This window comes from Macaca mulatta, chromosome 14 (genome assembly GCF_049350105.2).
Source record: "Macaca mulatta isolate MMU2019108-1 chromosome 14, T2T-MMU8v2.0, whole genome shotgun sequence".
Lineage (NCBI taxonomy): Eukaryota > Metazoa > Chordata > Mammalia > Primates > Cercopithecidae > Macaca > Macaca mulatta.
In genome coordinates this window covers 122,947,501-122,961,768 of record NC_133419.1, presented here as the reverse complement: position 1 = coordinate 122,961,768, position 14,268 = coordinate 122,947,501, and the positions used below count along the sequence as shown (strand labels likewise).

Below are 14,268 nucleotides of genomic sequence, written 5' to 3'. Positions count from 1 at the left end.
AACACAGCAAAAGTGGAGGATTCTGATGCGAGATCGAGGGCAGGCTTTGGAGTCTTTGCTCCAGCCTACATACCAAAGGCAGTTTCTTCGGAAGAACTTCGGTGGTGATATTTGCTTTCCTGTTGCATTTTCATTTTTTAAAAATCATGAGAAAAGTCTTATTCATCTGCCAAGCTTTCCATTTGTTTATTTTTGTTCAGTGAAACAACTAGATGGAAATTGTGAGGAAGGCCAGGTCTGCTGTTTGTAATTTGCTCAAATGTTGAAATCAGTTCAGCCTAAATTGGTGATTGTCTTTTTCAGATCATTTATGCTTGCATGTGAAATTTCTGTGGTAACTCTCTGCTCTGTAGGAAAAAAAAAAAAGGGTTGACTATCATTTGTGTGGCTGTTAAGTCTTGGTACTATGTTATTTTGTACCTTAAACATAGCTGTTCTTTTGAATGACATTTATGCATGAGTGATTGTCTTCTATGAACAGGCCAACTCCTGACAACTCCCAAAGTTTTCAAAGGTTACAGAGTTACACCCTCAAAACAGATTTTTAGGAAAGTATTTCAAATGGGAATTTGACATAACATGAAAATGTGAAGATCTCTTCCAGCAACTTTAACTTTATGCTATTTATATTTCTTCAAATCAATACAAGTGATTAAAACTGATTCTACCTAGAAAAAACAGAGAAGCAGATTAAATTTGAACTCCACCTTTAAACGATTTTGCTAAAAAACAAATTTACACATTTTACAAACTTAGTTTTAGCCTAGAAATATCGCATACCTATAAATGGTCCTCCATAGTTTTCTTCCTTCTAAATATTGTACTATCTATAAGTATCTAGACAAAATTATTCTAAATCGATCACTTTTCCCTTAAGCCATGTAACATTTGGCTTCAGTCCAGAACTCTTCACTATTTTCAGAATTTGCTAAGCATTCAGCTTTTCAATTCTAAAATATATTTTTAAGTCAGGGGGGATATGTCTGCATGCAGAGGAGGAAATATTTTCCTTCAAGGAGCCATTCCATTTTATAACACATGCTGGTGGGTTGATGTTCGATGAGAACTCATGATTTCTTTCTTTTTCAAATAATAATTGTAGTCTGTCTGTGAAGGTGTGGATAGAATTACCTTTGGGTTCCAGAAGAAAACACCCTAAATTAGAAGCCTGAGATCTTCCTGTATATGAACATCTAGTTTGGCATGCTGCAAATACATCTCTGCCTTTTCGTTCTCATTGCCTTGATTTAGGGGACTTGGGTCCAGCCACCCTGCCTCTTTCTTTTGTGAAAAGACGTTCTGAAATGTCTTTAGAAAGCAAACTTCTCCAAGAAATGCAGAGCGGGCCATGGTTTGAATGCAAGTCTGAATTTAATTGCGGCCACCCTGGTAGTACACTGTTTAATTTCCAGCGTGTGTCTAGATGATCCTTACAGCAACTCCAGGCCAGGAATTGTGAGCAAGGAAAATTTATCTGTGATAAAATTACATATTTTGTTGCCAAGGAACAGTCACTTGGGGCTGATTCAAAAGTCAAATTTAAACAAATGATTCCAAAGCTTTTGTGAAAGGAGAAGTTGGCACTGCTAACTTCTTCAGTGTATTTTGGATGGAGAAAAATGGATGGTCCCATCTTCTGATCAGTTATATTTTAATAAGGTGTGAAATGAAGGGGGAAGGAAGGAAATGGCTGAAATATTACAAGGCTGGGTAGTATTTCCACCTAAAATGCTAGAAGAGACAAAGAGGTTAATGAAAAGCTGAGTCTCTACGGTTGAAGTTCGCAGTCGAAACAAGTTCTTTTTGCACTCACAAATAGCGTAGTTCTCCAAGGAGCTGGAAGGAATGCTGAAACCCTCGGGAGAACAGATTTGGAGGGAACCCCATCTCTTAGCCTGTGTCCTCTGCAGATATTTAACTTCTGGAACAACTTGAAAGGAACAACTCATCTTGTGGCCAAGGTCCATCCCAAGACGTTTTGAAAGCATACGTTCGAGTTCAACCATTAATCCAGATATTTCAACAAGTGTCTGTAATTGCTCCAATAGATAGAAAACTTGTAAATCAGACTGAAGACTTAAATTTGGCATTTCTTAAAAATGACCACCTCCAATATTTAACATACCGAACATAATACAGTCAAAATATTGTTTGTAATGTATATCTTCTGAGCCCTAAAAATACAAATGTCTTTTAAAAAGAAAGGGAAATATAGCACACATTCTGAAATTTTGGAAGAACATGAAGCAGAAGATCACACATATAGGTAGACAGAAGATGAAATAGGATGAAACCATTCTCCTTCTCTTTACCCATAATGCTCTCAGTCTGATTTAAAATAATCACTAAGATGGCAGCACATGACCAAAAATAAATTTATTTTCAATGGCCCCATTAATTGAAAAAGTTTTCTTTTTCAAAAGCATGTCACTGAGACTCTACAGTGAAGTAGCAGACACAGCTTTCAGAGCTCCCACTTTTTAAACTTTGTTGGATTTCTTTTTTTCACTCTGAATTGGGAGGACAAAGTTGAGCTTCCCCTTTCTGAATGCCTTCCACTTCCTAACTGTACCAGGCCTTCAGAGATAACATGCTCATTTCATTTACTTTGAGGCCGGTTTCCTGGTAGTACTCATACAACACGTGAAAAGTATCAGCAAAACAAAGACTTTCTACCGTGCTAATCAACCGACTCAACAAACAATGCTTGTGATATTTGGGCAAAGAAACAGAAACCTTCTCAAGGTTTGTTAAAGTGAGCAAATGGGGAGCATTTGGATATCATATTTGATATTCAAGGAGTTGGGGTTAAAAATAAGCAAATATGCAAAATGAAGACCCTGGTATAGAGAATGCTCTGATAAAGTTCTGTTTTCCTCCCTGGTATTTTTTTAGTGTGTGGCAGGGATAGGTATTATTTCATTCATATAGACTGACATTTGGAATTTCCTTGAAAAATAACTCTATTATTTTTACAGGTGGTGTGTTAAGTAGATTATAAAACTTCCAAGCATATTCTAAGAGAAGTTATGTTGTAATGCACGGCTGGTATTTATTTTATTGATATGTATTTTTAAATATTCATATTCATTTATATCTATTCATTCCTATTAAGTGAATATATATTCATTTAATGTGAAAGTCTATGTAAAAGAAACAGTGATGACTTGGAGAAAATGCCCCCTCTACTCTTCTCTGAGTGTAAATCTGGAAGAATGAGAAGAATATATGCAAAATACCTACTCCACAAGTGCTAAAAAGAAAGTTTGTGGGCAGGTATTAAGAGGAATATCTCAGATTAGCAATTCTTTAAAAAGCTAGCAATGCCTCTCTAGCCTTCTTCAATCCCTTTTATTATCCCCCATTCCTTTGGGTCCTCTCATTCTACCCTTGCCCCAACCACTGGCAAGGTAGAGCGAAAATAAAAGCTGGCAAGGAACACCAGTGCCCTTACCCAGTAAGATCAGAGTATCTAACTATAAATCAAGAACTGGCAGAGTAAATGTGATATATTCATATTATTCAGTTTTTTGAAGAAAACAGGTTATTGTTATTGTACAAAGCCTTTTTTCCCCAAGAAATTAAAGTTATTTGACTCTCAATATGTATTTCATCATCGTACTCTTGGAAGGATGATTTTTTTTTTCCCTGCCATGCATAAGAGGAAACTAAAGATCGAAGACAGTTTTGGGCCAGGCACAGTGGCTCACGCCTATAATCCCAGCACTTTGGGAGGCCGAGGCAGGTGGATCACCTGAGGTCAGGAGTTTGAGACCAGCTTGGTTAACATGGTGAAACCCCGTCTCTACTGAAAATACAAAAATCTGCCGGGTGTGGTGGCATGCGCCTGTGATCCCATCTACTTGCTTGGGAGACTGAGGCAGGAGAATTGCTTGAACCTGGGAGGTGGAGGTTACAGTGAGCCGAGACTGCACCACTGTACTCCAGCCTAGGCGACAGAGTGAGACTCCATCACAACAACAACAACAATGACAACAAAACAAAGACCGTTTTGGCTTACCTAAGATTAAGAAACATGTGGTGCTGGAGCATGTACTCAGACTAAGACCTATGCTCCCTGGTCCAGATCCCTATTCTAGCGTGCATTACTTTTCAAGGTTGTATTTGAGATTTTATAGGAATTCAGTTGCTGCTCTGGGCTGGTTAATAGGACCTGAGACCTGGACTGCCCTTTAAGAAACTCACAACCAAATAAGAAAGTTATTTCAATATGATGCCCTTTGCTGGTTTCAGGCACCTATTTCCTGGTAGAGAAAATCAACATTTTTGCACATTTGAGACATTTAAATATTTGTGAATTTTTATTTCTTTTATGTAAAACTGACAGAAGTCAAACGTAGGGATATTAGAATGAATAATATGAGAAGTGCCAAAACTCCTTAAAATGTTTTGTTTTGTTTTTTTTTCCCCGCTATTTACTAACCTGAGAAATGACTTGAAATGGCAACTCAGGCCTACGGGGTGTTGACCTTTACTGGGGCCTGCCCTTCTCTGACTAGGACTAGTGATTTTGGATATTCCATATCATCCTATTTTATATCAGTGAATTTTGGTTGTATAGGTAGTCAGTTGGGACCATTCAAGTCCAAAGCAACTTTTTTTTTTTTTTTTTCTCATCTAGTATCAGATTTTATAAGACTAATCTGGACGAGTGCCTTAGTTCTTGACTTTATTCCGTTCCTCTCAATGGAGTCTTAAAATACTGCATTGCAGCTAATCACATCAATGACCTCACTGCAGAGAGAAAATCATCAATCCTAGATCACAGAATTTTGAAGTAATCAGGACTCTGGGGACTTTTAAATAAAATCATAAGATGTGAGTTAAAGTTCACTGATATCCCATGAGTTTTACTTTAAGTAAGAAGTGCAGCGTCATTATTTTTTGCCTCCAAGTAATTTCATACTAGACCTATCTGGAAAAACCCTTAAAATTTTTTGACATCTCTGCAATTGTGATATATTATCATGGCAACCGTGCTTCCATTCCACCTCCCAGTTGATATGCTGTGATCAATGTTGAGCTTGTTCTTTTTATTTACATCAAGTTAATGTGATTTTCCAACTTCCAGAAAAACTACCTTCTCATTGGTTGCTCAGTAGCTAGCTTAATGTTTGGATATGGTGTCAGCTAAGTTATGCCCAGGCATTTAACAATGGTTGATTAATTTATAAACTTGTAAAAGGAGATTTATGTTATTTTATTTAAACAATGGAGAAAAAGGGAGCTTCTTTTCATGTTTATGCTTTTAAAAAACATAATAGTAAAACATGCTTTATTTTATGCTTAAAATAAAACGTATCACACAGTAGCATTGTAACTTTTATTTTAATAATGATGATGTGAGATTGGGTTTATTTCCACAAATATCCTGATATTTTCATTCACATAAAAAATTCCAAAACATTTCAGTTTTAGATAATGTTGTAAGTTTTCATCACCCAGCAGGTCTATGTATCATGAATGCATTGAGCAATGACCCAACCCTCAGTTTTGCTGGAACGGCACTCGTCTCATGAGTAGGCATTATTTTGAATTTTCCCGAAACTTTTATTTCCATGTCCCTTTTAATTTTTTTCTTTTTTCTTTTTCCTTTTTTTGAGATGCAGTATCTCTCTGTCACCCAGGCTGGAGTGCAATGGCGTGATCTCAGCTCACTGCAACCTCCGCCTCCCGGGTTCAAGCGATTCTCCTGCCTCAGCCTCCTGAGTAGCTGGGATTTACAGGTGTGCGCCACCACAACAGGCTAATTTTTGTATTTTTAGTAGAGATAGGGTTTCACCACATTGGTCAGGCTGGTCTCGAACTCCTGACCTCGTGATCTGCCCGCTTTGGCCTCCCAAAGTGCTGGGATTACAGGTGTGAGCCACTGTGCCCAGCCTTTAATTTAAAAATATTCCTAGACAAGGTTAATATGCCAATCTGGTGTATATATTGGAACCACAGGAGAGGAGGAAAGTGGCTAGTATGGAACCAGGTCAATAAGCTGAGATTGAATCAGTGACAGATCAATCTACTACAGACTTGACTAATCATTGCTGAAATATCAGGATATATATACATGACAACAAACAGAATTGGGGTATGGCCATTAAAAGACTAAATCCTTCCTTTCCTGGGAACACATCTAAGTGGGACACTCCATCCTCTCACATGCAGGCCTAAATTTATTCAGGAACATTTAATAATAATTTGTCAATTGACAAATATTGTTTGAATGTTTGCTCTCAATTCAGGGTTGGAGGAAGATGCTGTCAAAAATTTGAGAGTGGTAAAAGATGCCATAAGTGCACTCAGAGTGTTTATCATCTGCAAGGAAATGACAGTAAATTCAGCGTAGTTGTTCCAGAACACTGAAGAGTACAACCGTCTGCCAGGCGGTGTGCAATGTGCCATGGTAGGAGAGAGAGAAAAATACTGTTGCTGCCCAGAAGGAACTTGCAGTCTAGTGAATGATATAGACTCATAAGGGGGTAATTTCAATAGAATGTGCTACATGTAGGGTGCTGATGTGACAGATGCTGCTCACTACCACTTGTTAGGACTTGGAAAGGCTTCCTGAGAAGATGATGTCTAATCTGAATCTTGCCTAAAGAATTATTTATTTAGTGTCCATTAAAACAGTAGAATCTTTGCTTCATGCTGGGAAGCTAAAGGAGAAGGCAGTGTCTATCTTTGAGGGGGATTTTTGTCTAATTTAAGAGACAAACAGGTTATAAAACACACCACGTACACACAGAGTGGAATAGGGTATAGACTATAACAGAGGTCTAAAATTTGTTTTAGGAGACCAAAGGGGGAACCCAGCTCCTTTTGGAGGGAGTTAAGAAAGGTGACCTACCCAAGCTGCTATTCAGTGTACTAGCACTGTGAATAGAGTGATATGAAGATACATAGAGGAAGGAGTGACTAATTTTGCCTGGAAGAGGGTAGAAATTTCTTAAGACTTCGTGGAGGAGGTGGCATTTGATCTGAGCACTGAAAATTAAGTGGAATGCTCCCAGGTAGGAAGAGTGAAATGAGAAAAGAAGAAAATCCCAAGAAGATGAGACAGCATGAACCAATGCTTGGGGTTGTGAACAGCTCTGGTGTATTTAGAGAAACAAGGCCTACTTTCGTTTGGCTGGAACTTGCGGGGCACTTATAATGGTTTGGATGTGTGTCCCCTCCAAACCTCACATTAAAATGTGATCCCCAGTTTTGGAGGTTGGGCCTAGTGGGGGATATTGGGTCATGGCGGCAGATCCCTCATGAATGGCTTATCACCATCTCCTTGGTGATGAATGCACTCTTGTTCAGTTATTTCACATGTGCTCTGGCTGTTTAAAAGAGTCTGAGACCTCCCCCTTCTTGCTCTTGCCATATGAGGCACCCGTTCTTCCTTTACTTTCCACCATGATTGGAAGCTTCCTGAGGCCCTCACTAGAAGCAGATGCTAGCACCATGTTTGTATAGCCTGCAGAACGCTGAGCCAATTAAATCTCTTTTCTTTATAAATTACCCAGACTCAGATATTTCTTAATGACAACACAAATGGACTGACATAGAAAATCGGTACTGGGAGCAGGATATTACTATAAAGATACCTGCAGATGCGGAAGTGACTTTGGAAGTGGGTAGTGAGCAGAGTTTGGAGAGCTCAGAAGAAAACAGGAAGATGTGGGAAAGTTTGGAATATATTAGACACTAGTTAAATGATTGTGACCAAGGTGCTAATAGAAATATAACTAGTGAAGGCTAGGCTGACAAGGTCTCAGATGGAAATGGGGAAGTTACTGGGAATTAGAGTAAAGGTCACCTGTGTTATGCTCTAGCAAAGAACTTGGCTGCATTGTGTTTATGCCCGAGAGATCTGAGGAAGCTTGAACTTAAGAGTGATGACCTAGAATATCTGGTGAGCAGCAAAGCATTCAAGATATGACCTGGCTGCTTCTAACAGCTATGATCATATACAGGATCACATACAGGAGCATATAAATGACTTAAATTTGGAACTTTAAGTTTAAAAATTTGGAAAATTTGCAGCTTAGTCATGTGGTAAAGAAGGAAAAAACCATTTTCAGGAGAGAAATACAAGTGGTCTGTGGAACAATCCCTTGCAAGAGAGACTTGCATGACTAAAGTGGAGCCAGGTGCTAATATCCAAGACAATGGGGAAAAAGGCCTTGAAGGCGTTTCAGAGATTTTCTAGGCAACCCCTTCCATCACAGGCCCAGAGGCCTACCCTGCCACTCTGGGAAGTTGTTGCTCCTTGCATCCTAATCACACTGGCTCCAGCCTCAGCCCAAAGGGCCACAGGTACAGTTCAGGTCAAAGCTCCAGCAGGTGCAAGCCTCTGTAAGCCTTGGCAGCTTCCATGTGGTGTTAGGCCTGCAGATGCACAGAATGCAAGAGTGAAGGCTAGGCAGCTTCCATCTAGATTTCAAAGGATGTATGAGAAAGCCTGGGTACCCAGGCAGACGCCTGCTACAGAGGCAGAGCCCCCATAGAGAACATCTACTAGGAAAGTACAGAGGAAAAATGTGGGGTTGGAGCATCTACATAGAATTTCCATTGAGGCACTGCCTAGTGGAGCTGTGGGTACAAGGCTGCTACCCTCCAGACCCAAGAAAGGCAGCTTACATTCTGAGCCTGGAAAACCTGCAGGCACTCAACTCCATACCATGAGAGCAGCCATGAGGGCTGCACCCTGCAAAGCCACAGAAGCAGAGCTGCCTAAGGCTTTGGGAGCCCACCCCTTGCACCAGTGTGCCCTGGATGCAGGACATGGAGTCAAAGTAGATTATTTTAGAACTTTAAGATTCAATGACTGCCCTGCTGGGTTTCAAATTTGCAGAGGGCCGATTGCCCCTTTCTTTTGGCCAACTTCTCCCTCTTGCAATGGGAATGTCCACAAAATGCCTCTACCATTATTGTATCTGGGAAATAAATAATTTGTTTTTGATCACAAAGGCTCATAGGTTGAAGGATCTCATCTTCAGATGAGATTTTGGACTTGGGACATTTGAGTTGGCACTAGAAGATGTTAAGACTTTGAAGGACTATTGAAAAGTGATGATTGAATTTTGCAGTATGAGAAGGACATGAGATTTCAGGGGTCAGGGGAAAATGATATGGTTTGGATGTTTGTCCTTTCCAAATCTCATGTTGAAAGGTCATCCCCAATATTGGAGATGGGGCTTAGTAGGGGATATTGGGTCATGGGGATGGATTCCTATTGAATGGCTTAGTGCAATCCCTTTGATGATGGGTGAGTTCATGCTCAGTTAGTTTACATGAGATCTGGGTGTTTAAAAGAATCTGAGACCTCTCCCTTCTCTCTTTGAGTCCTATTCTAGCCATGTGATATGCCTGTACCCCCTCCACCTTCTGACATGATTGGAGACTTCCTGAGGTCTTTACCAGAAGCAAATGCCAGTGCCATGCTTCTTGTACAGCCTGCGGAACCAAGAGACAAAGAAATCTCTTTTCTTTAATAATTACCCAGCCTCAGGTATTTCTTTATGGCAATACAAATGAACTAATATAGGCATGGAAGAAATTGAAGAAAACAAGGTCAAGAGAGTGGCCTGGGGCAGAATGTGAAAGCCAACCTGAAGAAAGGCAATGAGGAGCCTTTACTGATTCACTGGAAGTTTTGAAAAGTAACTTTGGCAGGAGGGGTAGGAAGGATTGGAAGGAGAAAGATTAAGACAGTGATTCTCAACAGGAATGGGAAATCTATAAGAATAACCTGAAAAGCTTTTGCAAAATACATAAGGCTGTTTTATCCTCCACTCTTCTGTCTCCTTCAACCACACTTCTGATGCGATATGGAGTTGTGGGAAGGTAAGCATTTTGAAAAATGCTTGCTAGGTGATACTGATAAATCCTTCCCTCTACCACTGCTTTAATTTAGCCAAGAGTTACTTAAGTAAGGCTGTGACAACAGAAATGATAAAGAATGGATTTGAGAGGCACATGAGTTGGAATTATATAGGATGGATTGGATGAGGGTGTAATGGAGAGGAAACATGACAAACAGGCGTTTAGTTTGAGTGACTGAGATACTATAAACTGAAATGAGCCCAAGAAGAGGAGTAGGCTTTCTGAACATAATTGTGGATTCTACTTGATACAGGTAGAATTTGAAGTCACTATAGGCAGTTGATAATATAAAGAACTGGAATTCAGGAGAGCTTAAAACCACAGATACCCAAGTCAATTGTGAAGCAATAGACAGTACCGTAGAAGTATTAAACAATGGCAACAGAAAACCAGAGGCAAGGGAGATCTGTATTGTCTGGAGCAGACAGATAAGTCCTTCTTGAATAAGTGAAACTTGAGTTGCATCTGAAAGTATTAATAGCTTATTCAACTTTGAGAGATTAAAATTGGAGATCATTTGCCAAAAGGTATGGGCGAGAAAGAAAAATGCTGTTTCAAGAGGGCAGGATAGTAATACGAACGACTTAATAATAAAAACTAATATACTTCCCTTTATTCTTCACTCCCAGCGGGAGTTATTATTATTCACAATTTATAGATGAAGAAATAGGTTCAGAGAGGTTAGATAAATGGTCTGAGTCATTCCAAGTAGAGCAGTGTCCTTGAATCTATAACCTTTAACTCCAGACTCTTGTTGTAATCCATAGATTGTATGTCATTAAAGGCAGGGTTTATTTCTTAATTATTTTAATATCCCTCGTGGCTAGTATATAGCCTGAAAATAGACTCTAAGTCTCTAAGTACATATTTTTTGACGTAAACTGAAAATTATCAGTTCTTTTGTGCATCAATTTAAGTATTTATCATTTACACTTAAGACTAAACACAGAAGTGAAACATTGTAGGACTAGAAATTACCTTAAAGATCTTCAGATCCAACTGACTCACTTTATAGAGGAGGAAATTAAGGCCCAGATAAAGGAAGAGACTTACCTAAAATCTCACATGCAGTTATCAGCAAATCTGGAGAAAAACCTATGCCTCAACTTCTCAACCAGGACTTTTTTTGCATACCATTCAATCTAAGAGCACCACATTTACAAAGTGTGAGACTGTCCTCCCTCTTCTGAGCTCTCCAAAGTTAGATGGACACAAAAAACATAGAGAGGCATAAGAGGCAATCTGCTTATCCTGTTCTGCCCTCGGTCTCCATCTTTTTTTAATGTCTTTTTTCTTCTTTTAAAAATTTTCTTTTTAAAATGTAGCATACCATTAATGAAACAATTTTACATTAAGTTGAAACACTGACATTCATTTTTGGTGTACAGTTTCTATAAATTTTTTTTTTTTTTTTTTTTGAGACGGAGTCTCACGCTGTTGCCCAGGCTGGAGTGCAGTGGCGCGATCTCGGCTCACTGCAAGCTCCGCCTCCTGGGTTCAGGCCATTCTCCTGCCTCAGCCTCCTGAGTAGCTAGGACTACAGGCGCCCGCCACCGCGCCCGGCTAATTTTTTGTATTTTTAGTAGAGACGGGGTTTCGCTGTGGTCTCGATCTCCTGACCTTGTGATCCGCCCGCCTCAGCCTCCTAAAGTGCTGGGATTACAGGCTTGAGCCACTGCGCCCGGCCCAGTTTCTATAAATTTAACGCATGTATAGATTGATGTAATCATCACCACTAACAAAATACAGAACATATCCAAAACTCCAAAGAATTCTTTCATGCTATTTTTTTTTATAGTTATACCTTCTATTCAGCCCCAATCTCTGGCAACTGCTGATCTGTTGAGAATGTCATCTAAATGGAATCATATGCATGTAACTTTTGTTTTAAGAATGGCTTCCACCACTCAACATAATGCCTTTGAGTTCATCCCTGTTACTGTATGTATTCATAATTTCTTCTTTTTTACCCCTGAGTAGTATTCCATTGTATGGATATACCATACTTGGTTTCTTCATTCACTGATTAAAAGACATCTGGATCGTTCCCAGTTTGGGGTGATTATAAATAGAACTGTTATTAATATTCACATACAGGTATTCAAAAAGTTTTTCTAGGGTGAATACCTAGAAATGGTTGACCCCTTAGTTTTGATTCCTTCTCACTTTTGAATCTAGGTTTGCCTCACCCCGGGACTAGTGATACTGAACCTATGCTGCTGCCTTGCCTTTTCCTCTGATGAGCAGTCCCTGTCTACCAGTTTTGGTTCCATCTCTTTCATACCATCACCCTCTTCTTTCTGGCTGGGAGCTCCAAGCACATAGTAAAACCAAAGCCCATTTTAATTAGTCTAAATCTTTTTCAGCTGTAAATTTGCTATGATTTGGATTATTGCACCGGTATTGTAGTACCGGTTATTAGTTATTGTAGTACCCTCTGCTGGCCGATTCGCAAAGATGGCTTTATGCCTGTGCTAGAGGAGAAACTGTAGGTACAATAGAAAAAAGAAAAATATGATGGGAGTGAGGAGGAAGAGCGGTGGCGAACTACCATTGTAGTGACAGCCTGACTGGGACACTCCATGTATTTGGTGCTACACATATAGATAAATGCTGCAATATTTTTGTGGAACCCTACAATATTGTGCTTGTCTTCTCAATTGTAGGCAAAGATGGGCTGTCTGGAAAGCTGGACTCAGCCTGGAGCATGTTCCCCAGATTGCTATTTTGTGAAGGCTTCCGCATACAAATGACTCAGATCCAAACATTCAAAAATGATCTTGGAGGGCCATCTGGTTCTTGCTGGTTCTAAAAGCTTCATTCAGCCTGGAATATGGATCCAGTACAAAAGATAGTGAGAGCTGTTCATTGAGGTTTAACATGTTCCACTGACCGAGGCTAGAAGCTGGCTTTTAAAAATAGCCAACACCGACGCTCCAAGGGCCAATTGCTGATGCTTTTCACAGGTCAGAGGAACTCTGATAAATATTTAATTGATGATGATGTGGTTGTATGGAGGTTTACACACACGCACGCACACACACACACACACACACAGAGCAACACAATTTTATATCATTAGAAAACACGTTAATTTGTTTGGGTGTCTGAAACAGTCTGGGAATTAGGCTGAACCAGCATGTCAGGCAGTGAGAAACCATGTAATTGTTGTGATGTGTCATTTTTAATTCGTGACGACAATACTGCCAACCTTACCGTTTGGATCATGGTGCTGATGGATTTGCCATTTGCACTAGCTGGCTGCTGGCTTTTCTGATCAAATGGCTGCCTGTTCTGTGACCAAGGGACAGGGAGTGTTTTCTATTTGGGAGGCTCATGAGCTGCATGCGGATGGGAGACTACAATCTCAGTCTTAGTTTCTGGCTCCAACCAAGTTCAGACAGAGATGGGACATCTCATGAGGGCAAGTTCAGACAGAGATGGGACATCTCGTGAGGGGGACACCGGGCATCAAGAGAATATGGATTGAAGACAGTCACCTCATTGGACAAAATGCATGAAGTGGCATTACTTGATTCACTTTTTGTTGCTATGGGCTTTGGCTGTCTCGCTGGAAAGTGGTGTGAGAAGAGGTGTGTGTGCTTTCTTCAGCTTATGCAGATGAAACCAAAATATATCCTGTATAATGACATTGTCATTCATTCTTTATGCTTTGTCATACTCTAGGATGTAAGATTATCAAATACAGGGATTGTATCTTGTTTATACACACCCCTAACCTCGCACAGTATCCAGCAAAGAGAAGACATAAAAGGAGAGCTTGTTAAATGCTCTGAGTAAAGGTGTGGCTTTTTAAAGGCACTGATAGATTGGATGACATCTATGAATGTTGGGGTCATGGGAAATTATTTTACCTGCATCTTAGATAATTGATCTTTCTGTATTCACTCCCAGTGAAGATCCTGGTGTTACACATCCAATTGTTCACCTCCTTCCAAGACTGTGACATTCCAGGAAACCTTCAGTGCTAAGAGGAACTGATATCTACAGTATCTCCTCGAGGAAGTATAACCGGTAAGTCCTTACCAGTGAGTTTAACATTTGTTTCTAAAATGTACCAAATAACAACAAAGATCCCCCATGCCTGGCAAAGAGTACCCATGCCCCTGCCACATACCATGAAGCACAGCCTCTCAATGGTCAATGGCAAAAACTAATGTTTGTCTGTCCTAATGTGTATATTCTATAGAGATGGAAATGGCATTTAAAATGATTTTTGTTAATGGAAACATTTAGCACTATTGGTTTTATAAAGTTCTAGTGAGCTTTATGGTCTCCAAAAAAGACTAGCTAGGGCTCTGCAGTTTACCAGCTTCTTTCGACAAAGCTTCTTCTCTTCTGCTCTCAGTATATCATATT

The 14,268-nt window shown here is 39.8% G+C and overlaps 1 long non-coding RNA gene across 4 annotated transcripts in view; it reads left to right on the top strand.

Annotated features, from left to right (window-relative positions):
- Positions 1-14,268, top strand: part of LOC106993508 (uncharacterized) — a 336,731-nt gene that overhangs the window by 60,720 nt on the left and 261,743 nt on the right. For all 4 annotated transcript variants that reach the window (XR_013404352.1, XR_013404351.1, XR_013404355.1 and 1 more), the window contains exon 2: positions 13,804-13,923. This is a non-coding gene — a long non-coding RNA (uncharacterized LOC106993508). The remainder of the gene's footprint in view (positions 1-13,803; positions 13,924-14,268) is intronic.